This window comes from Thalassophryne amazonica, chromosome 18 (genome assembly GCF_902500255.1).
Source record: "Thalassophryne amazonica chromosome 18, fThaAma1.1, whole genome shotgun sequence".
Taxonomy (NCBI): Eukaryota; Metazoa; Chordata; class Actinopteri; order Batrachoidiformes; family Batrachoididae; genus Thalassophryne; species Thalassophryne amazonica.
In genome coordinates, this window is record NC_047120.1 from 43,976,465 (window position 1) to 44,004,194 (window position 27,730).

Here is a 27,730-nt window from a genome sequence, read left to right on the forward strand (position 1 = left end):
ATAAACATCAACATATGCAGGAGACTGTGACAGCAGTGGTGTGGTGGGATAAAGGAAGCTGCCTTGTGATCAGAAAGATGTTGGTTTAATACCTCACCCAGACAGATGAGAAAAGTGTGAAAAGAGGTGAACATGAAGTGTCATGTTAAAGGACTTTCAGCAACTAATAGATGGAAATGCTATAAAAATTACAATTATACTGTTTAAAAAAAACTTGCAATGTTGACAAATTAAAAAAACAACAGATCTGGAGCCACACTTAAAATTCTTTCATGGGCTATGTTATCTTCTGAGAAAATCAGTCAAAACGTTAGTTTGACAATGGATGTTGTGAAAGTGTAGGTACACGGACCCACAACAAGGGGCGCAATGAACGGACAATGGAAAAAGGTAAGAACAAGTTTTACTGTTGTGAAATTAGCACAACTGATACAATAATTCACAATTTGGAGGTGTAAGCCGAAATCTGCTGGTGTCTTGTGGGCAGGCCCGAAGGTAGGAGACGTCCGTCCTAGTCGAACCGGAACCACCCAGATTTCCTCTGCCACCGAAACCCAGAAGTACTGGAACCGCCAAGTCCCGAATTCCCAGGTGGCCACTGCCTTCGCTCGTCGGATCCGGTACTGCTGGCGGGAAAGAACACAAACACACAGGTTGGGATGCGACCGCACCCAGTAGATGAGAGGGGCAAGCCGCCTCCACCTCTTGTCACAATAAGCAGGAAGGTGAGTACTTATCCGATCACTCGGCTTTCGGTAGTCAGCTGTCCTGAAAGGTTTAACAAGTATTATAGGATTATACTTAAATAAGCTGCAGAGAAGATTACCTTAGGCTCAAGGCGATATCTCGGCACTGAGGTGGAGACGCTGTCCTGCTGATATACCTCCGTCCTGAGTGCAGTCAGCTGTGTCCAGTAATGGGTGACAGCTGTCACCCTGGCAGCCTTCGTCGGCGGCAGCGCCCTCTGGTGCCTGGAGGCCGCACTCCAGGCAGGGCGCCCTCTGGTGGTGGTGGGCCAGCAGTACCTCCTCTTCAGCGGCCCACACAACAGGACCCCCCCCTCAACGGGCGCCTCCTGGCGCACGACCGGGCTTGTCCGGATGGCGACGGTAGAAGTCGGCCAGGAGGGCTGGGTCCAGGATGAAGCCCTTCTTCACCCAGGAGCGCTCCTCGGGGCCGTACCCCTCCCAGTCCACCAGATACTGAAAACCCCGACCCATCCGACGGACGTCAAGGAGCCGGCGGACAGTCCAAGCCGGTGCTCCGTCGATGATCCGGGCAGGAGGCGGTGCCGGACCCGGGGTGCAGAGGGGTGAGGTGCGAAGAGGCTTGATCCGGGAAACATGGAAAACTGGATGGATCCGCAGTGAGGCCGGAAGCTGGAGCCTCACTGCGGCGGGGTTGATGACTTTGAGGATTTTATATGGTCCGATGTATCGTTCTTGCAGTTTAGGAGAGGTAACCTGTAGGGGAATGTCCTTGGTGGATAACCAGACCTCCTGCCCAGGACGATACTTGGGAGCCGGGGCCCGTCGCCGGTCTGCATGTTTCTTCGCCCTCGTCTGGGCCTGCAACAAAGCAGAGCGGGCGGCCCGCCACACCCGACGGCACTTCCGTAGGTGGGCCTGGACCGAGGGCACACCGACCTCTCCCTCAACCACCGGAAACAAGGGGGGCTGATACCCCAAGCACGCCTCAAACGGGGAGAGGCCGGTGGCTGATGACACTTGGCTGTTGTGGGCGTACTCGATCCAGGCCAGATGGGTACTCCAGGCCGTCGGGTGCGCGGCTGTCACACAGCGAAGTGTCTGCTCCAGTTCTTGATTCGCCCGCTCTGCCTGCCCGTTGGTCTGGGGGTGGTACCCAGACGAGAGGCTGACCGTGGCCCCCAGTTCCCGGCAGAAACTCCGCCAGACATGTGAGGTGAACTGGGGACCGCGATCGGAGACGATGTCTGATGGTATGCCATGCAGACGGACGACGTGGTGGACCAGGAGGTCCGCTGTCTCCTGGGCCGTAGGGAGCTTCGGGAGGGCCACGAAGTGGGCCGCCTTGGAGAAACGGTCCACTATCGTGAAGATGACAGTGTTTCCCTGGGACGGCGGGAGACCCGTGACGAAGTCCAGGCCGATGTGGGACCAGGGGCGATGAGGCACGGGCAATGGCTGTAGTTGCCCTGAGGTTTTTCTATGATCTGCCTTGCCCCTGGCACAGGTGGTACAGGCCTGGATGTAGTCCCGGACGTCGGTCTCCAGGGATGCCCACCAGAAGCGTTGCCGGACGACTGCCACGGTCCTTCGCACCCCTGGGTGACAGGAGAGCTTAGAACCGTGACAGAAGTCCAGGACTGCAGCCCTAGCTTCTGGTGGGACGTATAGTCTGTTTTTTGGTCCGTTTCCGGGGTCCGGGACACGGGTCAGGGCCTCCCGGACGGTCTTCTCCACGTCCCAGGTGAGGGCGGCCACGATAGCGGACTCCGGGATGATGGGATCCGGGGGATCCGACGGTTCCGTTTTGACCTCATCTTCGTGCACCCGGGACAATGCATCCGATCTCTGATTCCTGGTCCCGGGGCGGTAGGTAATCCGGAAGTCAAAACGGCCAAAGAACAGTGACCAGCGGGCTTGCCTGGGGTTCAGACGCTTGGCGGTTCTGATGTACTCCAGGTTCCGATGGTCAGTGAAAACCGTGAATGGCACGGCTGTTCCCTCCAACAGATGTCTCCACTCTTCGAGGGCCTCTTTCACAGCAAGGAGTTCCCGATTGCCGACGTCATAATTCCGCTCAGCGGGGGTCAACCTGCGAGAAAAATAGGCACACGGGTGAAGGACCTTATCGGTCTTCCCGCTCTGGGAGAGCACCGCTCCTATCCCTGAGTCCGAGGCATCCACTTCAACCACCAACTGGCGGCTAGGATCGGGCTGCACCAGAACTGGTGCAGACGAGAAGCGCCGTTTCAACTCCTTGAACGCGGCCTCGCACCGGTCCGACCAGGTGAAGGGAACTTTTGGAGAGGTCAGGGCTGTCAGGGGGCTAACTACCTGACTGTAGCCCTTAATGAACCTCCTGTAGAAATTTGCAAAGCCGAGGAACTGTTGCAGCTTCCTACGGCTTGTAGGTTGGGGCCAATCTCTCACCGCCGCAACCTTGGCCGGGTCCGGGGCGACGGAGTTAGAGGAGATGATAAACCCCAGGAAGGACAAAGAAGTGCGGTGGAACTCACACTTCTCGCCCTTCACAAACAGCCGGTTCTCCAACAACCGCTGCAGAACCTGACGGACATGCCGGACATGAGTCTCAGGATCCGGGGAAAAGATGAGTATATCGTCCAGATATACGAAGACGAACCGGTGCAGGAAGTCCCGCAAGACATCGTTTACCAACGCTTGGAAAGTCGCGGGAGCGTTAGTGAGACCGAACGGCATGACCAGGTACTCAAAATGACCTAAGGGGGTGTTAAATGCCGTCTTCCATTCGTCTCCCTTCCGAATCCGAACCAAATGATACGCATTCCTAAGATCCAGCTTGGTGAACATTTTGGCTCCATGCAAGGGAGTGAACACTGAATCCAACAAGGGCAACGGGTATCGGTTGCGAACCGTGATCTCGTTCAACCCCCTGTAATCAATGCATGGACGAAGCCCGCCATCTTTTTTACCCACAAAAAAGAAACCTGCGCCCATCGGTGAGGTGGAATTCCGGATCAATCCGGCAGCTAATGAGTCCCGGATGTAGGTCTCCATTGATTCGCGTTCCGGCCGTGAGAGGTTGTACAGCCTACTGGACGGGAACTCACTGCCTGGAACCAAATCGATGGCACAATCATACGGGCGGTGGGGAGGAAGCGTGAGAGCCAGATCCTTGCTGAACACGTCAGCGAGGTCATGGTACTCCGCTGGCACCGCCTTCAGATTGGGCGGGACTCGGACCTCCTCTTTAGCTTGGGAGCCGGGAGGAACCGAGGAACCGAGACACTCCCGATGGCAGGTTTCGCTCCACTGAACCACTACCCCGGACGGCCAATCAATCCGGGGATTGTGTTTAAGCATCCATGGAAACCCTAAAACCACACGGGAGGTGGCCTGAGTCACGAAGAACTCGATCACCTCCCGGTGGTTACCTGACACCACCAGGGTTACTGGAGGTGTCTTGTGTGTGATTGGTGGGAGTAGGGAGCCATCTAGTGCTCGAACCTGCACAGGCGAGGTAAGAGCCACCAGAGGGAGCCCTATCTCCCTGGCCCATCTGCTGTCAAGCAGATTCCCCTCAGAGCCCGTGTCCACCAGTGCTGGGGCCTTCAGGGTTGAATCCTCATACAGGATTGTGACTGGGAGTCGTGTAGCAATGTGGGTGTGTCCCACGTGAATGTTTTGGCCCACCCCTGGCCCAGTCTCTAAGGGCGGGCGTTTGGCGTTTGACCGCTCGGGGCAGTCTCTCACATGGTGCTCTATTGAACCACAAACAAGACACGCTCCGTGGGTCCATCTCCTCTGTGCATCTGGTGCCCTAAATGTTGCCCTACTCGTGTCCCTAGCTTCGTCAGTAGGGGGAGCTGTGACCCCACGGAGCGCAGGAACAGAGGAGCGTGGGGAGGGCGGAGCTCGATCGGACCCGGAAGGGAGAGGGACGACGCGTGCCTGGCCACGCCCTTCGCCTCGTTCCCGGCGGCGTTCTTCTAACCGGTTGTCGAGTCGTATGACTAGATCAATGAGCCCATCCAAATCCCGTGGTTCGTCCTTAGCCACCAGGTGTTCTTTTAGGACTAGAGACAGTCCGTTTACAAAGGCAGCGCGGAGGGCAGTGCTATTCCAGCCGGATCTCGCTGCCGCGATGCGGAAGGCGACTGCATAGGCAGCTGCGCTCCGACGCCCCTGTCGTATGGACAGTAGTGCGGTTGAAGCGGACTCTCCTCTGTTGGGATGATCGAATACCGTTCTGAGCTCCCGTACAAACCCATCGTATGTATGAAGGAGCCGTGAGCTCTGCTCCCAGAGCGCTGTAGCCCAAGCGCGTGCCTCCCCGCGAAGCAGATTTATCACATAAGCTACTTTGCTAGCATCAGTCGCGTACATTACGGGACGCTGTGCGAAGACGAGCGAACACTGCATCAGAAAATCCGCGCACGTCTCCACACAGCCTCCGTACGATTCTGGAGGGCTTATGTATGCTTCTGGGGACGGAGGGAGGGACCGTTGAACGACCAGTGGAACGTTACTTTCACGCGCAGGGTCCTCGGGAGGGAGAGCCGCAGCGGCGCCCGAAGGGCGTGCCTCCACTTGTGCGGCGAGAGCCTCCACCCTGCGGTTTAGGAGAACGTGTTGCTCGGTCATTAAATCGATCCGAGAGGTGAAAGCGGTGAGGATCCGCTGCAACTCACCGATTACCCCTCCCGAGGCCTCCACCGCGCCTTGGTCTTCCATTGGCCGTTCAACAGCCGGTTGACGCCCCTCGGGATCCATGACGCTGGCCGAGATATCCTGTTGTGAAAGTGTAGGTACACGGACCCACAACAAGGGGCGCAATGAACGGACAATGGAAAAAGGTAAGAACAAGTTTTACTGTTGTGAAATTAGCACAACTGATACAATAATTCACAATTTGGAGGTGTAAGCCGAAATCTGCTGGTGTCTTGTGGGCAGGCCCGAAGGTAGGAGACGTCCGTCCTAGTCGAACCGGAACCACCCAGATTTCCTCTGCCACCGAAACCCAGAAGTACTGGAACCGCCAAGTCCCGAATTCCCAGGTGGCCACTGCCTTCGCTCGTCGGATCCGGTACTGCTGGCGGGAAAGAACACAAACACACAGGTTGGGATGCGACCGCACCCAGTAGATGAGAGGGGCAAGCCGCCTCCACCTCTTGTCACAATAAGCAGGAAGGTGAGTACTTATCCGATCACTCGGCTTTCGGTAGTCAGCTGTCCTGAAAGGTTTAACAAGTATTATAGGATTATACTTAAATAAGCTGCAGAGAAGATTACCTTAGGCTCAAGGCGATATCTCGGCACTGAGGTGGAGACGCTGTCCTGCTGATATACCTCCGTCCTGAGTGCAGTCAGCTGTGTCCAGTAATGGGTGACAGCTGTCACCCTGGCAGCCTTCGTCGGCGGCAGCGCCCTCTGGTGCCTGGAGGCCGCACTCCAGGCAGGGCGCCCTCTGGTGGTGGTGGGCCAGCAGTACCTCCTCTTCAGCGGCCCACACAACAATGGAGCCAGTAAACAGCCATGGGTGAAAAAACATAACCTCTTTGGAGGAGATAATTTGGCAAATGTCAAGCACTGGGGTCAAAGATATGTCTGCCTGTTTGTTTGTTGGCCAAGATACTTTTGCTAATTTCCACCAATTGTGAAATGTCAATAAACCCTGAGATTGGTCGTATTAATTTTGGTCAAGGTCAAGGAATTTAATATTTCAACCTGGCTTGGACCAAATTTGGCACACATTTAGGTGCATTTCAGCATTACCCTGGCAAAGTCACCCAAAGATCAATCATTTGGGTGAAGGTCAAGGTCACTGGGGCCAAATGTCAGATTGCCATAGCTCTGACTGTCTTCCTGCTTATTGGTACCACAATACCTAGTGTGTACAATGACAACAGAAAGGTTCAACTATTAGCATAATAACAAAATATAACTCAATGCTAAAATACCCTCAGCCGTATGACCATTGTGTTCTTTATAATTTGCAGTTGTTTAATTAATTATTATGATCCTATTGTCTTCAAGAAAACCCCTCTATCAATCAATTCATCAAAAACAATATTTACATTTTAACAGCGTCTGCTTGAGGCCTTGAGTGTGCGTGTACATGAGCTTTTGACAAGAGCGGAAGTTGTGCAAATCACGGAAAATATGTAGATCATCCTCTGTGCATTTCCAGGTATTAATGAGACAAATTTAACTCCATAGAAAGTTAGCTTTGAGTTAGCAAAAGTTAGTGTGCATGCTTACGTCTGCAATTTTGCTCCAGAGGTATTATTAGGTTCCAAAAACAGTGTTTTCAGTTTTAGAAACGTTTATTTCTCGTTAGCTTTTACATAATAAATGACAAAGAGGTTATATTTACACACAAATGAAACAGAGTTTTGCAGCTAGCTAAAGCAGCCTGTGATGTCATCACACTAACGTTGGCAAAATGTGTTCTAAATCACTTCAGAGGTGTAATTGGGTTCCAAAAACAGCATTTTCACTTAGAAATGTTTATTTCTCGCTAGCTTTTACATAATAAATGACAAAGAGGTTATATCCATCCATCCATCCATCCATTTTCTTCCGCTTTATCCGGAGTCAGGTCGCGGGGGCAGCAGCTCAAGCAAAGCCGCCCAGACCTTCCGATCCACACACACCTCCTCCAGCTCCTCTGGGGGAACCCCAAGGCGTTCCCAAGCCAGCCGAGAGATGTAGTCCCTCCAGCGTGTCCTGGGTCTTCCCCTGGGCCTCCTCCCAGTGGGACGTGCCCGGAACACCTCTCCAGCTAGGTGTCCAGGGGGCATCCGGAAAAAATGCCCGAGCCACCTCAACTGACTCCTTTCAACGTGGAGGAGCAGCGGCTCGACTCCGAGCTCCTCCCAAGTGACCGAGCTCCCCCTCTAGCTGCCACCTTATCGTGGTGGGGGAGTTTGCGTACCCGGATGATCCTAGTACCTATGTTGTCGGGGGCTTTGTGCTCCCTGTAGGGTCTCCCAAGGCAAACAGGTCCTAGGTGACGGGTCAGACTAAGGGCAGTTCAGAACCTCCATGACCAGTAAAAGATTAAGGACTGTGACGTCGCCGGGTATGGCGGAGCCGGGGTCCCACCCTGGAGCCAGGCCTGGGGTTGGGGCTCGCGCGCGAGCGCCTGGTGGTTGGGCCTTAGCCCATGGGGCCCGGCCGGGCTCAGCCCGAAAGAGTGACGTGGGCCTGCCCTCCTGTGGGTTCACCACCTGCAGAGGGGGCCATGGGGGTCGGGTGCAAAGAGGATTGGGTGGTGGTCGAGGGCGGGTGGCCCAGCGGCCCGGTCCATGCTCACAGCCCCTGGCTGTTGGGACGTGGAACAAAGAGGTTATATTTACACACAAACGAAACAGAGTTTTGCAGCTAGCTAAAGCAGCCTGTGACATCATCACGCTAACATCTGCAAAATGTGTTCTAAATCACTTCAGAGGTGTAACTGGGTTCCAAAAACAGCATTTTCACTTAGAAGTGTTTATTTCTCACTAGCTTTTACATAATATAGGAGAAACATGTTACATAAACACATAAATGAGGTGATTTTAAACAGGCCTGCTACTGACATCATGGGGCAGCTCTACTCTGATTGGCTCTCACCCCCGTCATTTAAAAAAAAAAAACAACCCCCCGACAGATTGGGACAGAATGTGACTTTTTAACCTCTTAAAATAGGTCAAGGTTAGCCATCTTTGAACTTGTTCAAGGTCTGTTCCCAAGAATGTTCCCTGTGAATTTGAAGACTTTGGCAGTGATACAACTGGACTCATGCTGAGCACAGACAGACGGACAGATGGACGAAGCCTTCACAATACCCGATGGCCATATTTGATGGCGTCAGGTAAAAATACACCAAAAGTACACAAAAGTAATACAATGCTCTTTTAACAAAAAAAACAACAACAAAAAAAAAAAAACAGCTTTGATGGGTTGCCAGTGAGGAGCAACATTCAGTTTTATCTCTGTGATTGATATCTGATGTCAGGGTGAGCGGTGATAAGATTCCGGTGTATCAGATTTACAAAAACGGTGGTTTTCATTCGGGAACAAAACAGAAAGCTCGTAAACACTACCGTGCCTAAACGGGTTGTTTGAAACGGAAAGATGACCAGAGACAGAGATGATGCATTACAAGTTGAAATCCTTGCAAGAGTTTTCTGGAAGAAGACAGCTCAGTGTTATTATCCTTTGACCTAAATTTAGCCCTTGAAACAGGCGCTCGTTTATCCAAAATAACCGAGTGCTGACGTGTTTGCCGAGTGGCACTTTAATGTAAAGTATCTTCTGGCGTTTAGCAAGGGATCACGTCTACCTCTCAGGAACAACATCCCCTAATCCAGACCTCTAAGACGCCAGAAAGCAGACGAGAAACTTGTATAAACTAAAGCAGATTAGAAGCACTCGTGATACCGCTGAGTGCTCGGAGAGGCTTTGCTAGCAGAAACTGTCTGCCAGAGGACCTATCATCATTTTGTGTTTCTAAACTAAATATGTTCCTCACAGTCTGCACTTTAACAAAGCGGCGGTGGGTTGACGCTAAGACCGTCAGGTGAAAATGACAGTCAGCTGTCAACGCCAGAACGCCCGCTCACTTTTACCTTGAAGCTGTGTCAGCAATCCTGACTATTAAAAGCAGACAGGCTGCATCAAAAAAAAAAAAAAAAACTTGACCTCGGTTCTGTTTGTAACAAATCATATTCATGCACAATTAAATTAAGAAGTTATATTGATTGCACTTAGAATACCCAAAGATCTTCGCCCGTGAATTTAAGCGTCCTGCAGAGACAAACATTGACATTTATCGATTGAATCTGCTCGCAGTGGCCCGAAAAGAATCAACATCTGTTTTATTGAATCAACACTGACTGTCCAAATGAATGTACGTGAACTGAAAACAACATTCTAAGACGGACTTGAGAAATTAAATGGACTCCAATTATATAGCATTTTCTTTTTTTGAAGGTAGCACTTTAAAATTATGCCTCACATTCACCCCAATGTCAGGGTGCTGCCGTACAAGGTGCTCACTACACACCGGGAGCAATAGGGGATTAAAGGCCTTGCCCAAGGGCCCTTAGTGATTTTTCAGTCAGGCGGGGATTTGAACCTATGATCTTCTGGACTCAAGCCCAACACCTTAACCACTAGACAATCACCTCCCCTGCGGCCTTTCTGTGTGGAGTCTGCATGTTCCCCCCGAGTTTGCGTGGTTTCCCTCTGGGTGCTCCGGCTTCCTCCCACATCTAAAAACATGCAGGTTCGGGGGATTGGAAACTTTAAAATGATCCGTAGGTGTGAATGTGTTTGTTTGTCTATATGTGGCCCTGTGATAGACTGCCGCCCTGTCCAGAGTGTACCCCCGCCTCTTGCCCTAGGACTGCTGGGATAGGCTCCAACCCGCCTGTGACCCCTAACTGGAGTAAGCAGGTATAGAAAATCAATGGATGGATGGAGAAATTATGACAAATACAACATTAGATAAATCAAAAAAATATATATACAGAGATGTATATAAATCGACACCTTGTACCTTTAACTTTGCACTTACGGCCATTTACGTACTGCTGTTAACGTCACATTGCCGCCCGCTATCAATTGCACATTTAATCTTAGTAAATCATTCACAAAAGATGCACTTTAGCACTCGTTATCTGGAATCTTAGTAAATCAGGCCGCTTATCCAGAGTTGCCTTAATAGATAGATAGATAGATAGATAGATAGATAGATAGATAGATAGATAGATAGATAGATAGATAGATAGATAGATAGATAGATAGATAGATAGATAGATAGATAGATAGATAGATAGATAGATAGATAGATAGATAGATAGATAGATAGATAGATAGATAGATAGATAGATAGATAGATAGATAGATAGATAGATAGTCTTTATTGTCATTGTTACTTTTTACAAAGTCACAACGAAATTGAAAGGGCTTCGGCTCGTGAGTTAAGAGTAATAAATAGTTTAAAAACATAAAAACATATTGCACTGACTATGAACAGGAATAAAACATCTAAAAAGAAAAAATATAAAACAAACTGCACTGTTTATGGACAGGAATGGTACGGTCACAGGTTGCACTGGGTGAAAAAGACTGCCACCAGATGTACTGCATACTGAACATACTATTTCACCTTGAAGAGTTAAGTGCCATGATTGCTTTTGGATAAAAACTATTTTTTATACGGTTTGTTCTGGTTTGTAATATTCTGTATCTCCTGCCTGATGGCATGAGCTGAAACTGACAATGTCCAGGGTGTGAGACGTCCTTTGAAATATCTGTTGGCTTCCTGCAGCATCTGGACGTGTAAATGTCTTCCAGTGTGGGGAGGGGGCAGCCTATGATCTTCTCTGCTGCCCTAACGACCCTATGTAGCACCTTCTTCTCTGAGGATGTGCAGCTGCCATACCAAACACACAGTCCATATGTGAGCACACTCTCTATGGAGCAGTGATAGAAGGCGAGAAGCAGATTCTGAGGAAGACTGTTCCTCCTGAGAATTCTCAAAAAGTACAGTCTCTGCTGCGCCTTCTTCAGCAGCTCCTTGGTGTTGGCACGCCATATCAGGCTGTTCTCCAGCTCAATGCCGAGAAACCTGAACACCGACACCCGCTCCACACAGACCCCCCCGATAAAAAGTGGTTGGATGTCAGACTTGTTCCTTCTAAAGTCAACAACAAGCTCCTTTGTTTTTGTTGTGTTAAGGAGCAGGTTGTTGACTGAACACCACTCTGCCAGCCGCTCCACCTCGTCCCTGTAGGCCAGCTCTCCTATGTCGTCTGAGATGAGTCCGACTACTGTCGTGTCATCTGCGAACTTCATTATCTTATTACTAGGGTGGGTAGGGACACAGTCATAGGTGTAAAGACTGCAGAGGAGCGGGCTAAGCACACAGCCCTGTGGTGAGCCGGTGCTAAGACTAAGAGCAGTGGAGATGTTGGAACCCAGCGTGACCCTCTTTTTAGCGGTCTGTCAAAAAGTCCAATATCCAGCTGCAGGTGAGTGGAGGGAGTCCAAGGTCTGCCAGCTTGGACACCAGACGTTGTGGAAGGATGGTGTTAAACACTGAGCTGAAATCCACAAAAAGCATTCTTGCGTAGCTCCCTCGTTGTTCCAAGTGGGCCAGCGCGGCATGAAGTGCTGTAGAAACAGCATCCTCCGTAGATCTCTTTGCTTTATAAGCAAATTGAAAAGGGTCCAAATCAGCTGGCAGGCAGGAAATGATATGACTCCGCACCAGTTTCTCAAAGCACTTCATAATAACTGGTGTTAGTGCCACTGGGCGGTAGTCATTCAGGGTGGTAATGCAAGGTTTCTTTGGTAATGGGACAATGATAGAGGACTTTAAACAGGAGGGGACAGTGGCCTGTGACAGGGACTGATTGAAAATCCTGGTAAAGATTCCAGCCAGTTGGTCCGCACAATCTTTCAGCACCCGACCCGCCACTCCATCAGGTCCTGCAGCTTTCCTTGGGTTCACCTTTCTCATCACCCGCCTCACCTCACACTCTTCTACCATGAGTGTGTGACTGCTGTGAGCAGGCGTCTGAGATGGAACTGATGTAGGTGTCACCTCAAAGCGGGCAAAGAAGATGTTAAGCTCCTCTGCCAGAGAAGATTCACCCTCGGCAGCCATGGAGTTGCTGGGTTTGTAGCTGGTGATGTGCTGGACACCCCGTCACACCTGTCTGGTATCGTTGCTCCTGATATAGTCCTCCATCTTCCTTCTGTATGCTGCCTTGCCCTTGCAGATACCTTTTTTCAGATTAGCTCTGGCGGTGCTGTAGAGTGCCACGTCCCCAGACCTAAAGGCTGTGTTCCTGGCTGCCAACAGGCTCTGCACCTCCTTCTTCATCCAGGGCTTTCTGTTGGGATAAATCCTTATACGTCTGTCCCTGGTGACGCTGTCCGTGCAGAACCTGATGTAGTCCAGAACCACTGTAGTGTGGTTCTCCAGGTCCCGGTGGTCGAAAACCTCCCAGTCAGTTCTCTGAAAGCAATCTTGCAGCTGGTAGGAGGCATCCTCAGGCCAAGTTGTAATAGTCTGGGTCATGGGCAGAGCTTGTTTCCGTAGGGGTGTGTATGCAGGGATAAGTAGCAGGGATGCATGATCAGATTGCCCAAGATGGGCTAATGATTTAGCCCTGTAAGACTGTCTGACTGTCTGATGTTTGTATACAGTTTGTCCAATATATTTTCTCCTCTGGTTTTACACTTAATGTGCTGATGGAATTTGGGGAGAACTACTTTAAGATCTGTCGTCAGGTTATTCCAGTATAGGCTGAACCTTTTCACTCAGTTTAATCAAACTCAGTTGAATTAATATTCCATTTTCCAAATTTTTATGACATAATTGTTATGTGTCGGACGCAGCCCGGAGAACCAACCAGCGTTTGAAGGACCCAGTATAAAATAAGCAGAGCACGGTACAAAGGATAACAGAGTTTAATAAACATAACAGTGATGTGAAAAAATACAAACAAATAAGTGCGCGGTCTGGCGTGGCGGATTTGCGGTGTGCTCCCAGCAACACAAAACGGTCCGGAGCCAGAACCAGTTCGGACCCAAGGACCCCGCCGACACCCCCCAGGTGGCCGCGACAAACCGAGTCTGTGAAAGAAGAAATCATCATGTGAGTCCACACTCAACACACAGAGAGACCGCTCTGGCTTAATTGCAAATCAGCTTCCCACCCTGCAGGCATAGAACACCCTGTTCACAAAACTCCACTGCAGTGGAAGCTGATTTAAACGACCAACATACAGCTCAATATAATAAGGTGTGAGGGACACCACATTTACTGACTGTATAAATGTTAGTCACAAAATCTAACGTACCTCAGGAAGTGTGCTGACGAGCGTGAGACCTCACCCCCTCCTCTTTCACAGACCATGCATCAAACCTGGACGTTCTCTGCATCCACTGATGATGAGATGGCTCTTGAGACGACGATCTCACCCGTCTGGTCACAAGGTCGAGTCTCTGGCAAATACACACTGTGTACTCCAGTCTTAAATGCCACCATGTTCCAATCCATGTAGATGCACCACAGCTGTGAGTCCTGACGAGCCGCAGGTGATCAGCCTCAGGTGATCAGGGTGAGGTCCTGATAAACTCAGCTACACAGCCACTCAGTCCCAAATGCAAGCCACCTGGAAGGAAAAACAAAAGACAGGACAAAAGACAAACAAAAAGGCAGCCAGGCCCCCCCAGCCATACAACAATAATATTGTAATTAATTTATTCTACACCTTTGTGCAAGTCCACCCCCCAAATTTAATGGTTTCTATTTCAGGTCTGACCTAAAATTCTCAGTGAGTTCTTCTGCTCATAATTTTGGAGTAAAAGTCCATGGGCCAAGCAGGTTTTCGGTTCCAAAGTTGACGAAACAACACTTAGAATCCAGCCTTAATGGTCTACACAAAAATGTTGGATAACCATCCCAAAGTGGTAGTTATAGCCAGGTAGGGGTCAATGAAGAATTACACAGAGGCCAAAATGTAAAAATGCTCCAATCATGTTAAAAACTATACCACATTATTTGTCTATCATAACAATTCCAAAAAGGTATAGTTTGGACTATCTATGAATCAATGTTCTGGAGTTATGGGGTAAAAACAAAAATGGTGACAAAGGTCAGTTTCAGTTTATACAGGGGTCAAAAGTTAAAGTTGCACCAATTTAAGTAAAGAAATTATGCAAATTATTAGTTGGGTTAATAGGGTTCTAAAAAGGAATAGTTTACACCATCTGTCATGCTTAGTTATCACGTTACAGGGTAACATAATCCAATGGAGTCCAAACATTCAACACAATCAAAACTATTTGATTTATTAATCATTTTATTTCAACCAATATTGTTTCGTCACCTCATGTGGTACTGATTAGATCAAAATTGATGACTGGCTCATAGACTATAATCCTGCAAACAAACTAATCCTTGTTGTGCTTCTACTTTATGCAACATTATTTATCAGTTAAACCCTTCAGAATTTAACATACATTTTGATAATGACTGGGATCGGATACTGTTGTAGGACGCTCTGGTCAAGCATCAACACTGATGTATTACTGCACAACAACAACAAAGTCTGTGCACTTAATGCACAGCTTCTCTGAGACTGAAGTGACAAAACACAACCTCATTTTGGTGTGTGATCGGTACAAAGTGACTCTACAACAGATTTGTGTTTCATTAATCACACATGATCCAGCTCACTGCAAAGTGTTTCATCTGCAGCACAGCCATCACGCACAAGACGTCTCACTGACTGAGCAGATAGCAGCCGAGCACTCGTTATTCTGGAAAATACAAACCCTCGCCAATCAACGCACAAGCCCACTCCTGTCCTTCTACTCACCTCCCACTATCACACCTCTGAAATGTGTATTCTTAGCATCCATGAAGTAACATGAAGAAAAATGATTCTGTACTTTAGAAGATGCCTTCTGAGATGCTTCCTGGTCCTTTGAATACAAAAAAAAAAAACCCACAAAAGGATGGAAAAGATCACAAGGGATAGTGAGATAGAGCAGAGAGTGGGCGAGTGTAAGAAAGCGTGGGAAGAATAAAACAACTAATTTAAGACTATTTTTTTCTAAGGAGAAAAGTGGTGAACTGTGTCCATCGTAAAATAAAATCCAGATGTTGCCACCACTGGCACCTTCACCCCGTTTCATGGAAACCTCAATCGTACGACATGTTGATTTATAATTGCAGGACCAGCGTGATGAATTATGAGTTGTTCCTCTGCGTGGGTTTCGGAGGATGTTATGTCATATCTCAGGGAGTGATGCTCATAGGGCTTAATCTTAGTGCTGAATATTTAGATAGATGCAATTTTCTACTGGCTGTAAGCAGGCTCGGACTGATAATCTGTGATTTTGGGCATTTGCCCGGTGGGCCGCTGCACGTTTAGACGTGCGTGGGCCGGCCCACCCATATTTATAGAGATTATGGAAATACAGTGTTCTCGAACCGCGCGCTGCTGTCAACATGAGGAAAGTCCGTGATCGGTGAAGCTACAGCATTTAATCGGCGCAGCTGCAGAACCACTTCCTGAAATTGTGTCAAAATAACAGTTCTGTAGTGTTTCATACACGGCGCAGTCTTATTCTAGGTTTCAGTTTTGTTTCCATTTGATCACACAACGGTGACTTACATCGAGCACAATGATTGACATGACCAACAGCCAATGACAATTGGAGAAGCATACAGGGTGGCCAATCAGATTGCAGAGCAGGTTGCCGCTCCCGCCCCTGTGAATGCATTGAGTCCTCGGCGCCTGGACGTCTCTCTGCTCTTTTACTGATTACAAGGTTGGAATTGTTTCTTTTATCTTAATTAACTGTGCTTTACTTTTCTTAATCTTTAAATGCAACAGCTACGGACTTCAGCTCCTGCTGTGTGAATCCTAGCAGTGGTTACACATTACCTCTCTCTCTCTCTCTCTCACTCTCTCTCTCTCTCTCTCTCTCTCACTTTGGAGACACAAAAGCTTTTTTCCCCGCTTGTGTGCTTTTGCTTCCGTTTTGTCAGACCGGGCGCCAGAAAAAAAAACATTAAGGAGGCGATGAGTTTATCACAGGGGGCGGGGTCGTCCCCCCCCCCCCCCAAAAAAAAAGTGCGCACCGGAGGAGACGTGCGCTCCTGGAAAGCTCGTGTATTTATGCTACACCGTTGTGTAGACTAAGAGTGAAGAGTTTTGACAGTATTTTTTTTATTATTATTTGAACGTATAGACGCTCGGTCAAGTAATCTCCTGCATACCACAGAGCCGGCGTTCTGTCGAGATGAGATGCGCCAACTTTCGACACTGTGAGCTGTGACGTACCTTCGCATTGTCCAATAGGAACGATGCGTCGGGCCAAAACACGGAAGACTCGTGGCAGAAACCCCTGATCTCTACAAAATGGATTGGACCAATCCGATTGGTGCAGAAACCACTGATCTGTACAAAACATTAACGTGTGACAGGACTGCTCATTTATAGAGCAGTTTTCTGAAGAAAAATCATTGGAAATGTTTTTTTGTTGTTGTTACCTCAAAATTTCTGATTACTGTTAAAAAAGTTTAGAACACTTGTATTTAAAATAGCTAAATAAATCAATAAATGGTTCTTTAGAAACCTTTCATCTGTAAATTAAAACCACCTGTTATTTCAGATTAGATAATTTCTTGTTTAACATAAGGAACCTCAGACATTTATTTTTAGACAAAATAACATGTAAACTTGTATATTTTTTGAAGTCTGGTAGATTATTTATCTTATTTCAACCAGAAAACAAACACTAAATAAATACAAATGTTTATTATAAATGCAAAAGGAAATAATTTAACAATGACTGCAGTGTGATTGTAAAGTAGGATTTCTGGGACATAAACCTCATGATGATTTATATATATATATATATAGTCATTTAAACTTGTAATTTCGTCAAAATATGTAATTGCCTTTAATGTTATCAGGACAGAGTCATTTCTAAAATATGAATATGAGCACAATAAGTGGAGAGCTTCTACTTGTGCAAATGTCTTTTGACTTTGATTCGTGGACATTTTTAATGATCCATTCATTTATTGTTAAAATATAAAATGAAACAGCTTTTTTAAAAATAATAAAATAGTTGCTGTTTAAAGAGCCTTTTATTTAGAAGCAGGTGATGTTCTGCTGGATGTTAAATACGTGATATTATTGAATAACTAATATTTTGCTATATTTTCCAGTATTTCTTTTTCTTTTTTTGATAACTCTAACATCCGAGGGGGCGAGGTTGATGACGTGAGGGGCGTCGCCCCCAAATGCCCCCTCGTGGCCCCGGGTCCGCGTTTTGTACTATGATTGTTGTGTGGGCCGCTGAAGAGGAGGTACTGCTGGCCCACCACCACCAGATGGCGCCCTGCTTGGAGTGCGGGCTTCAAGCACAAGAGGGCGCCAGAGCCACTGGGAGTGACAGCTGTCACTCATCCTCAGCACCAGCTGTCACTCATTCATCTCATCACCATCACCATAAAGGCCGGACTGCAACTCCACCTCCTCGCCGAGAACTCTTCTACTACTAGAGGTAACGTTCTCTGCTGAATTACTGATTGTCTAACATTGTTCTGTGTGCAGTCGCATTCCCGTGAAGACCCAGAAGAGGGACAAACGGGAGCTGCACGAGTAAAGACGTACCTGGAGGTGGAGGTTATCCCTCCCGGAGGAATTGAGTGTAACGGTTGCTGGGTGTGAGGACTCACACTCACCGCCTTCTGTTTCTTGTCTGCCAGCAGTACCAGGGCCGACAACGGAGGACAGAGACCACCTGGGGACTCAGGGCTTGGCGGCTTCGGTGTTGTTCAGGCCGTTGGTGGTGGAAGCGGTGTGGGCCCCGGCTCTTCGTTCATCCGAGGTCTCCTATCTTCGAGCCTGCCCACAGTCCTCCTGTGTACAATTGGCATCATTATTCCTGTTTGTATTCCGTTGTGTTTTTTCACAACATTAAATTGTTACTCCTTTTCTTATCCATTGTCCGTTCATTTGCGCCTCCTGTTGTGGGTCCGTGTTACGACACCTTCCCAACAGGATTTCTCGGCCATTCGTCATGGATCCCGAGGGGCGTCAACCACAGCTTGAACAGCCAATGGGAGAACAAGGAGCGCAGGCGTCAGCAGGAGGCGTGGTAAGTGATCTGCAGCAAATCCTTACCGCTTTCACTGCTCAGTTACAGCTGGTAACCGAGCAAAATGCAATCCTCAATCAGAGGATGGAGGCTCTCACCGCCAGAGTGGAAGCACGCGAGTCGAGCGTCGCTGCAGTGTCTCCTCCTGCTGGCCCGGGGCCTAATGTAGATGTTCCACTGGCCGTTCAACTACCCCCCCCACCGTCCCCTGAAGCTTACATAAGTCCTCCCGAACCGTACGGAGGCTGTGTGGAAACGTGCGCAGACTTCCTAATGCAGTGTTCGCTCGTTTTTGCACAGCGTCCAGTTATGTACGCATCATACGCCACCCGGGTGGCTTATGTAATTAATCTGCTTCGAGGTGAGGCACGCGCTTGGGCTACAGCGCTCTGGGAACAGCAGTCATGGCTTCTGACGTCATACGCTGGGTTTATACGGGAATTCAAACATGTGTTTGATCATCCCAACAGAGGCGAGACCGCCTCGACCGTGCTGCTGTCACTGAGACAGGGGCGTCGGAGCGCAGCTGATTACGCTGTCGACTTCCGCATCGCGGCTGCGAGGTCTGGTTGGAATGACGTTGCGCTCCGCGCTGCCTTCATAAGCGGACTGTCTCCAGTACTGAAGGAGCATTTACTGGCTAAGGACGAACCGCAGGATTTCGACGGGCTTGTCACTCTGGTTATACGCTTAGACAACCGCTTGAATGAACACCGTCGGGAGCAGGCCGGGGGGCGTGGCCGGGCACAAGCCGTCCCTCTCTCTTCCGGGTCTGAAAGGGTGACGTCGTCCCCACGCTCCATTGCCAGTGGGCTCCGTGTGGCAACAGCTCCCCCTGCTGACGAAGCCATGGACACGAGCAGGGCCAAAGTGAGATCTGATATCAGACAAAGGAGGCTGGCCCGCGGGGAGTGTTTTTACTGTGGCTCATGTGAACACATGTTAAAAGACTGCCCCAAACGGTCAAACACCAACGCCGTCCTTAGAAACTGGGCTAAGGGTGGGCCATAACATGTACACGGGGAAACCCCGCAAATCAGCACGAATCCCAGTGATAATCCTGAGTGGGGATTTAACCCTTCACGCCCCAGCACTGGTGGACACGGGGTCCGAAGGGAATCTGTTGGATAGCAGATGGGCAAAGGAAGTGGGGCTCCCTCTAGTGGCTCTGCCTTCACCTTTGAAGGTACGGGCACTAGATGGCACTCTACTCCCGTTAATCACACACCGGACCCAGCCCGTGACCCTGGTTGTGTCTGGGAATCACAGGGAGGAGATCGTGTTTTACGTGACACCTTCTACCTCCCGAGTGATTTTGGGTTTTCCTTGGATGGTGAAGCACAATCCCCGGATCGATTGGCCGTCTGGGGCAGTGGTGCAGTGGAGCGAAACCTGCCACCGGGAGTGTTTAGGATCCTCGGTTCCTCCCGGGATCACGGCTAAGGAGGAGGTTAAAGTCCCTCCCAATCTGACGGCGGTGCCCGTGGAGTACCATGATCTGGCTGACGTCTTCAGCAAAGATCTGGCATTCACTCTTCCACCGCACCGACCGTACGATTGTGCCATTGATTTGATTCCGGACGTTGAGTACCCGTCCAGTAGACTGTACAACCTCTCACGTCCGGAACGCGAATCAATGGAGACCTACATCCGGGACTCCTTGGCCGCCGGGTTGATCCGGAACTCCACCTCCCCGATGGGTGCTGGTTTCTTTTTTGTGGGCAAGAAAGACGGCGGACTCCGTCCATGCATCGATTACAGGGGGTTGAACGAGATCACGGTTCGCAATCGATACCCATTGCCCCTCTTGGATTCGGTGTTCACACCCCTGCATGGAGCCCAAATATTCACCAAACTTGATCTTAGGAATGCGTACCACCTAGTTCGGATCCGGAAGGGAGACGAATGGAAGACGGCATTTAACACCCCGTTAGGTCATTTTGAGTACCTGGTCATGCCGTTTGGTCTCACCAATGCGCCCGCGACGTTTCAAGCATTGGTTAACGACGTCTTGCGGGACTTCCTGCATCGGTTTGTCTTCGTATGTCTGGATGATATACTCATCTTTTCCCCGGACCCTGAGACCCATGTCCGGCATGTACGTCAGGTCCTACAGCGGTTGTTAGAAAACCGGTTGTTTGTGAAGGGCGAGAAGTGTGAGTTTCACCGCACTTCTTTGTCCTTCCTGGGGTTTATCATCTCCTCCAACTCCGTCGCCCCGGATCCGGCCAAGGTTACGGCGGTGAGGGATTGGCCCCAACCAAAAAGCCGTAGGAAGCTGCAACAGTTCCTCGGCTTTGCAAACTTCTACAGGAGGTTCATTAAGGGTTACAGTCAGGTTGTTAGCCCCCTGACCGCCCTGACCTCCACTAAAGTCCCCTTCACCTGGTCGGACCGGTGCGAGGCCGCGTTTAGGGAGTTGAAACGCCGGTTCTGGACTGCACCAGTTCTGGTGCAGCCTGATCCTACTCGCCAGTTTGTAGTGGAGGTGGACGCCTCAGACTCAGGAATAGGAGCCGTGCTGTCCCAGAGCGGGGAGTCCGATAAGGTTCTCCATCCTTGTGCCTACTATTCCCGTAGGTTGACCCCCGCTGAGCGGAATTATGACGTGGGCAATCGAGAACTCCTCGCGGTGAAGGAGGCTCTGGAAGAGTGGAGACACCTGTTGGAGGGAGCTACGGGGCCTTTCACGGTTTTTACGGACCACCGGAACCTGGAGTACATCCGGACCGCCAAGCGGCTGAACCCCAGGCAAGCCCGCTGGTCCCTGTTCTTCGCACGCTTTGACTTCCGGATCACCTACCGCCCCGGGACCAGGAATCAACGATCCGATGCACTGTCCCGGGTGCACGAAGAGGAGGCCAAGGCCGAGTTGTCGGACCCCATCGACACCATCCTTCCCGAGTCCACTGTCGTGGCCACCCTCACCTGGGACGTGGAGGAAACCGTCCGGGAGGCCCAGGCAAGGAACCCGGACCCGGGAGACGGTCCGAAGAACAAACTTTACGTCCCACCAGAGGCTAGGGCTGCCGTCTTGGACTTCTGCCACGGATCCAAGCTCTCCTGTCATCCCGGAGTGCGTAGGACCGTGGCAGTAGTCCAGCAGCGCTTCTGGTGGGCGTCACTGGAAGCCAACGTCCGGGACTACGCCCAGGCCTGTACCACCTGTGCCAGGGGCAAGGCGGACCATCACAAGACCAGGGGTCTCCTCCAACCCCTGCCTGTGCCTCATCGCCCCTGGTCCCACATCGGCCTGGACTTCGTCACGGGCCTCCCACCGTCCCAGGGCAACACCGCCATACTGACGATAGTGGACCGGTTCTCCAAGGCGGCCCACTTCGTGGCCCTCCCGAAGCTGCCGACGGCCCAGGAGACGGCAGACCTCCTGGTCCACCACGTCGTGCGTCTGCATGGGATACCGTCGGACATCGTCTCGGATCGTGGTCCCCAGTTCTCCTCGCAGGTCTGGAGGAGTTTTTGTAAGGAGCTGGGGGCCACCGTACGTCTCTCGTCCGGGTATCACCCACAGACGAACGGCCAGGCAGAGCGGGCGAACCAGGACCTAGAACAGGCCCTTCGCTGTGTCACCTCTGCGCATCCGGCGGCCTGGAGTAACCATCTGGCCTGGATCGAGTACGCTCACAACAGCCAAGTATCATCTGCCACCGGCCTCTCCCCTTTTAAAGCGTGTCTGGGCTACCAGCCCCCATTATTCCCACTTGTGGAGGGAGAGGTCGGGGTACCCTCGGTCCAGGCCCACCTGCGGAGGTGCCGCCGGGTGTGGCGGACCGCCCGTTCTGCCCTGTTGCGGGCCCGGACGAGGGCCAAGACCCATGCAGATCGCCGGCGTTCCCCGGCCCCTGCATACCAACCGGGGCAGGAGGTGTGGTTATCCACCAAGGACATCCCGCTCCAGGTGACATCCCAAAAACTAAAGGACCGTTTCATTGGGCCGTTCCCCATCGCCAAAATCCTCAGTCCGGCCGCAGTGAAGCTGACACTCCCGGCTTCACTGCGGATCCATCCGGTTTTTCATGTCTCTAAACTCAAGCCATACCACACCTCACCACTCTGCACCCCTGGACCCGAACCACCTCCTGCCCGAATCATCGACGGGGAGCCGGCATGGACTGTTCGTCGGCTCCTGGACGTCCGTCGGAAGGGCCGGGGTTTTCAGTACTTGGTGGACTGGGAGGGTTACGGACCCGAAGAACGCTCCTGGGTGAAGAGGAGCTTCATCCTGGACCCGGCCCTTCTGGTCGATTTCCACCACCGACACCCGGACAAGCCTGGTCGGGCGCCAGGAGGCGCCCGTTGAGGGGGGGGTCCTGTTGTGTGGGCCGCTGAAGAGGAGGTACTGCTGGCCCACCACCACCAGATGGCGCCCTGCTTGGAGTGCGGGCTTCAAGCACAAGAGGGCGCCAGAGCCACTGGGAGTGACAGCTGTCACTCATCCTCAGCACCAGCTGTCACTCATTCATCTCATCACCATCACCATAAAGGCCGGACTGCAACTCCACCTGCTCGCTGAGAAATCTTCTACTACTAGAGGTAACGTTCTCTGCTGAATTACTGATTGTCTAACATTGTTCTGTGTGCAGTTGCATTCCCGTGAAGACCCAGAAGAGGGACAAACGGGAGCTGCACGAGTAAAGACGTACCTGGAGGTGGAGGTTATCCCTCCTGGAGGAATTGAGTGTAACGGTTGCTGGGTGTGAGGACTCACACTCACCGCCTTCTGTTTCTTGTCTGCCAGCAGTACCAGGGCCGACAACGGAGGACAGAGACCACCTGGGGACTCAGGGCTTGGCGGCTTCGGTGTTCTTCAGGCCGTTGGTGGTGGAAGCGGTGTGGGCCCCGGCTCTTCGTTCATCCGAGGTCTCCTATCTTCGAGCCTGCCCACAGTCCTCCTGTGTACAATTGGCATCATTATTCCTGTTTGTATTCCGTTGTGTTTTTTCACAACATTAAATTGTTACTCCTTTTCTTATCCATTGTCCATTCATTTGCGCCCCCTGTTGTGGGTCCGTGTTACGACACCTTCCCAACAATGATCAAGGTGAAATGACAGTGAAAGTGTGTGTTTAGGTGTGTGTTCATGGTGTTTAGGTGTATAGTATTTGTTCATTGGGGGTTCGGTATGGACGGGTGGGTGTGCGTATTTGGGGGTGGATTCGTCCGGCCAATAGTGGGCTGGTCCAGAGGAAAAATGCCAGGGCCGAAATTTGTTCCCAGTCCGACCCTGGCTGTAAGGTAAACCTTTGTTATAAACGGAAGCATTTCCACGGTAATGGCTAAAAACAACAAATTTCGCCCACTAGTCAGCTCTCCCAAGAGAAGATTTTGGACATACATTACTCAGCGATCCCACATTTCCATCTGCTCATAATAAACATATGTCTTCAAAATGACTGGAAATACATATCTTTGACTCCTAGCTAAATCACCCAAAATTTCTAATTCATCCAATATGTTTTTCACCTGAAAATGAACATAAAAGCCTAGTTTTGCTCTCTTACCCCAATGAAATTTCCCCTGACTGTATTGCATTAACCACTAAAGAAATTTTGGAGCAGCTAGTGCAGAGACCCCAAGTTTCACATTCATCCAACTGAACATTTTTCATCATAATGACCAGAAATGTCTATTCTGACTCATGACTCTGAAACTGCTCCTCACTATATTACAGTAAGCACTGTAGCTCCAGTGTTCAGGCTTAAATTCCACAGGACCCCAAGTTTCGAATTCATCAAACTGAACATTTTTCTTAGAATGACCAGAAACACCTATTCTGGCTGGTGACTCTGAAATTGTCCCTCACTGTATTACAGTAACCACTGTAGGTACAGAGTAGATTTCATGCTTAAATTCCACAGGAACCCCAAGTTTCAAATTCATCCAACTGAGCATTTTTCTTCAAATTGACCAGAAACACCTATTCTGACTCGTGATTCTGAAATTGCTCCTCACTATATTACAGTAACTACTGTAGCTACAGAGAAGATTTCATGCTTAAGCTACACAGGGATCCCAAGTTTCAAATTCATTGAACTGAACATTTTTCTTCAAAATGACCAGAAACGCGTATTGAGACTTGTGACTCTGAAATTGCCCCTCACTGCATTACAGTAACAACTGTAGCTACAGAGTAGATTTCAGGTTTAAACTACACAGGGACCCCAAGTTTCATATTCATTCAACTGAACATTTTTCTTCAAAATGGCCAGAAACACCTATTCTGACTCATGACTCTGAAATTGCCCCTCACTGCATTACAGTAACCACTGTAGCTACAGAGTAGATTTCAGGTTTAAACTCCACAGGGACCCCAAGTTTTGAATTCACTCAACTGAACATTTTTCATCAAAATCACCAGAATCATCTATTGTGACTCATGACTCTGAAATTGCCCCTTTGTATTAAAGTAACTACTGTAGCTACAGAATAGATTTCATGCTTAAACTCCACAGGGACCCCAAGTTTCGAATTAACCCAAGAGAACATTTTTCTTAGAATGACCACAAACACCTATTCTGGCTGGTGACTCTGAAATTGTCCCTCACTGTATTACAGTAACCACTGTAGCTACAGAGTAGATTTCATGCTTAAATTCCACAGGGACCCCAAGTTTCATATTCATTCAACTGAACATTTTTCTTCAAAATGGCCAGAAACACCTATTCTGACTCATGACTCTGATATTGCCCCTCACTGCATTACAGTAACCACTGTAGCTACAGAGTAGATTTCAGGTTTAAACTACACAGGGACCCCAAGTTTCATATTCATTGAACTGAACATTTTTCTTCAAAATGACCAGAAACATGTATTGTGACTCGTGACTCTGAAATTCCCCTCACTGTATTACAGAATGACTGTGGCTACAGAGTAGATTTCAGGTTTAAACTACACAGGGACCCCAAGTTTCATATTCATTCAACTGAACATTTTTCTTCAAAATGGCCAGAAACACCTATTCTGACTCATGACTCTGATATTGCCCCTCACTGCATTACAGTAACCACTGTAGCTACAGAGTAGATTTCAGGTTTAAACTACACAGGGACCCCAAGTTTCATATTCATTCAACTGAACATTTTTCTTCAAAATGGCCAGAAACACCTATTCTGACTCATGACCCTGATATTGCTCCTCACTGCATTACAGTAACCACTGTAGCTACAGAGTAGATTTCAGGTTTAAACTACACAGGGACCCCAAGTTTCATATTCATTGAACTAAACATTTTTCTTCAAAATGACCAGAAACACATATTGTGACTCTGAAATTCCCCTCACTGTATTACAGTAACCACTGTAGCTACAGAGTAGATTTCATGTTTAAACTACACAGGGACCTCAAGTTTCAAATTCATTGAACTGAACATTTTTCTTCAAAATGACCAGAAAGAGCTACTTTGACCTGTAATGCTAATAAAACTGCCTCTCACCATATTGCAGGAATCACTGTGGCTATACAGGTTTCTGGCTTAAATTACTGAAGGACCCAAAGTTTGATTAATTAAATTATAATTTTCTTTGTAATAACCAAAGAGAAAAAGGGGAAGAGCTATCATGCCCATGTGTGTGGGCTGGGTGCTCTGAAGAAAAAAGGTTGGGTACCACTACTCCAGACCAGCGGTTCTCAACCCGACCCTCAAGTACATCTACCCTACACAGTCCATCTCTCTGCCAGTAGGTATTAGCTCACTCAGGCATCTGTTAGTACTTGTTTTCGTCCACACCAGTCTGGGAGAGATGGAAAATATGTACGTCAAGTGGTACTTGAGGACCTGTTTGAGAACTAAGACTCTAGACCAGGGGTGGGCAGCGAGGGCCGAGACACTGCAGGTTTTCATTGCAACCAATCACCTCAGCAGGTGGGTTGCTGATGAGCTTCTCCCCTGAACATAAACACCTGATCGTCAATGAAATCACCTGCTGAAACACCTGATCATGAATGAAATGACCTGCTGAGGCAATTGGTAGTAAGGAAAACCTACAGTGACTCGGCCCTTCATGGCACATGATTGCCCACCCCTGCTCTAGACTGTCACCTCGGCAGGACTAAAAGGTATGGGCCAGGACCCCAAGTTTTCATTAGATCCAATTCAAGATTTTTCTTTAAAATAACCAGAAACAGTTGCTTTAACCTGTAACCTCGGATTGCATCACAGCACCGTGGACACAGAGCAGGTTTCAGGGTCAGCAAGTTTCCAGAAAACCACTGAAAAAACATGTTCTGACCCAGATGAAAGGAAGCTTTGAAACAATGTTTCAGTCGCAGTTGTTGATGACACTGAACTGTGAAGCTGACTGACTGGTTCCACATGCACGGGCGGCTCTGATAATGACAGAGTGCAGTACGGCTGCATGTTTGTAGAAAGATTACAAGAGAGTCCCTGCAACCCATCGGAATCCAGACCGAGGCCCACATGGGCGCTTCATAAACTTCCACAAATGAAGACGAAACACTTTCGGCTGACCTTGGCGGGACGGATGGATCTGCTCTCTGACTGTAGAAAGACACTTGACAGAACAGCGGTGTCCCCTCTGAGATCTGCAGAGGACAAGACTTTCTCTGCAGTATCATATGTGGCCAGCAGACATGGAGGATCAATCAGATCAGGACATGAATGTCAAAAAAGTTCCAGCAGGAGGAGCTCACTGTTGCTTAATATGACAATTATTTTGCATATATTTGTTTTTTTTAAAGAAGGAAATTCATTCCTTTCTTCATTTGACACAACCGCGTTCATCTTCACTGGTATTTAAAATCTTCTCACGTACAGACTCACGTTATAGATGAAACTTTAGCAGCCAAGGGCAAAACTTGCCGTGCGCCCGCCGCCGCTGACAGGCGCACGGATGCGTCACTGAGGTGTTGCGACCTTTTCTGACCGCTCGATCTAATAAACCTGTGCGGGTCTGAGGACGATCGGACGCGCCCGCGTCGCAGCACAGCGCACCATGCGTACCTCAACTTGTGCACCGCAAACCATAACGCTACGTGCACCGCGACACGCAAAAAAAAAGGAGGGGGAGCATGTGCGTCATGTTTCCTTTCCAGAAAAAAAAAAAAAAAAAAGAAAAAAAACCAAACCCGTGATGTTATGTGTGCAGCAGCTGTACCTACCCGGTGCCGGAGACGAAGAGAAGATGCTGTTGCATGGCCGTCTGCTGCAGGCGAGGCGCTGACAGTGTCACTGCGGCGCGCGTTCATGCGCCGCGATGGTTTGCGCCGTCGTCGGTGCGGAGCGCGGACGTCTGCTTCAGCTCGGGTCCAAACAGACGCGGTGCCGAGTGGTTCTGAAAGGAACAGCTCCTCTGTTCAGATCGCTGCCCGCCGCGTCGCGC

At 49.5% G+C, this 27,730-nt stretch overlaps 1 protein-coding gene across 1 annotated transcript in view; it reads right to left on the reverse strand.

The window, feature by feature from the left end:
• Nucleotides 1-27,730, reverse strand: part of LOC117531381 (PH and SEC7 domain-containing protein 1-like) — a 153,072-nt gene extending 125,342 nt beyond the window's left edge. The window contains exon 1 of the mRNA XM_034194470.1: nt 27,510-27,730. The gene's annotated coding sequence lies outside the window, so the exon portion shown is untranslated. The remainder of the gene's footprint in view (nt 1-27,509) is intronic.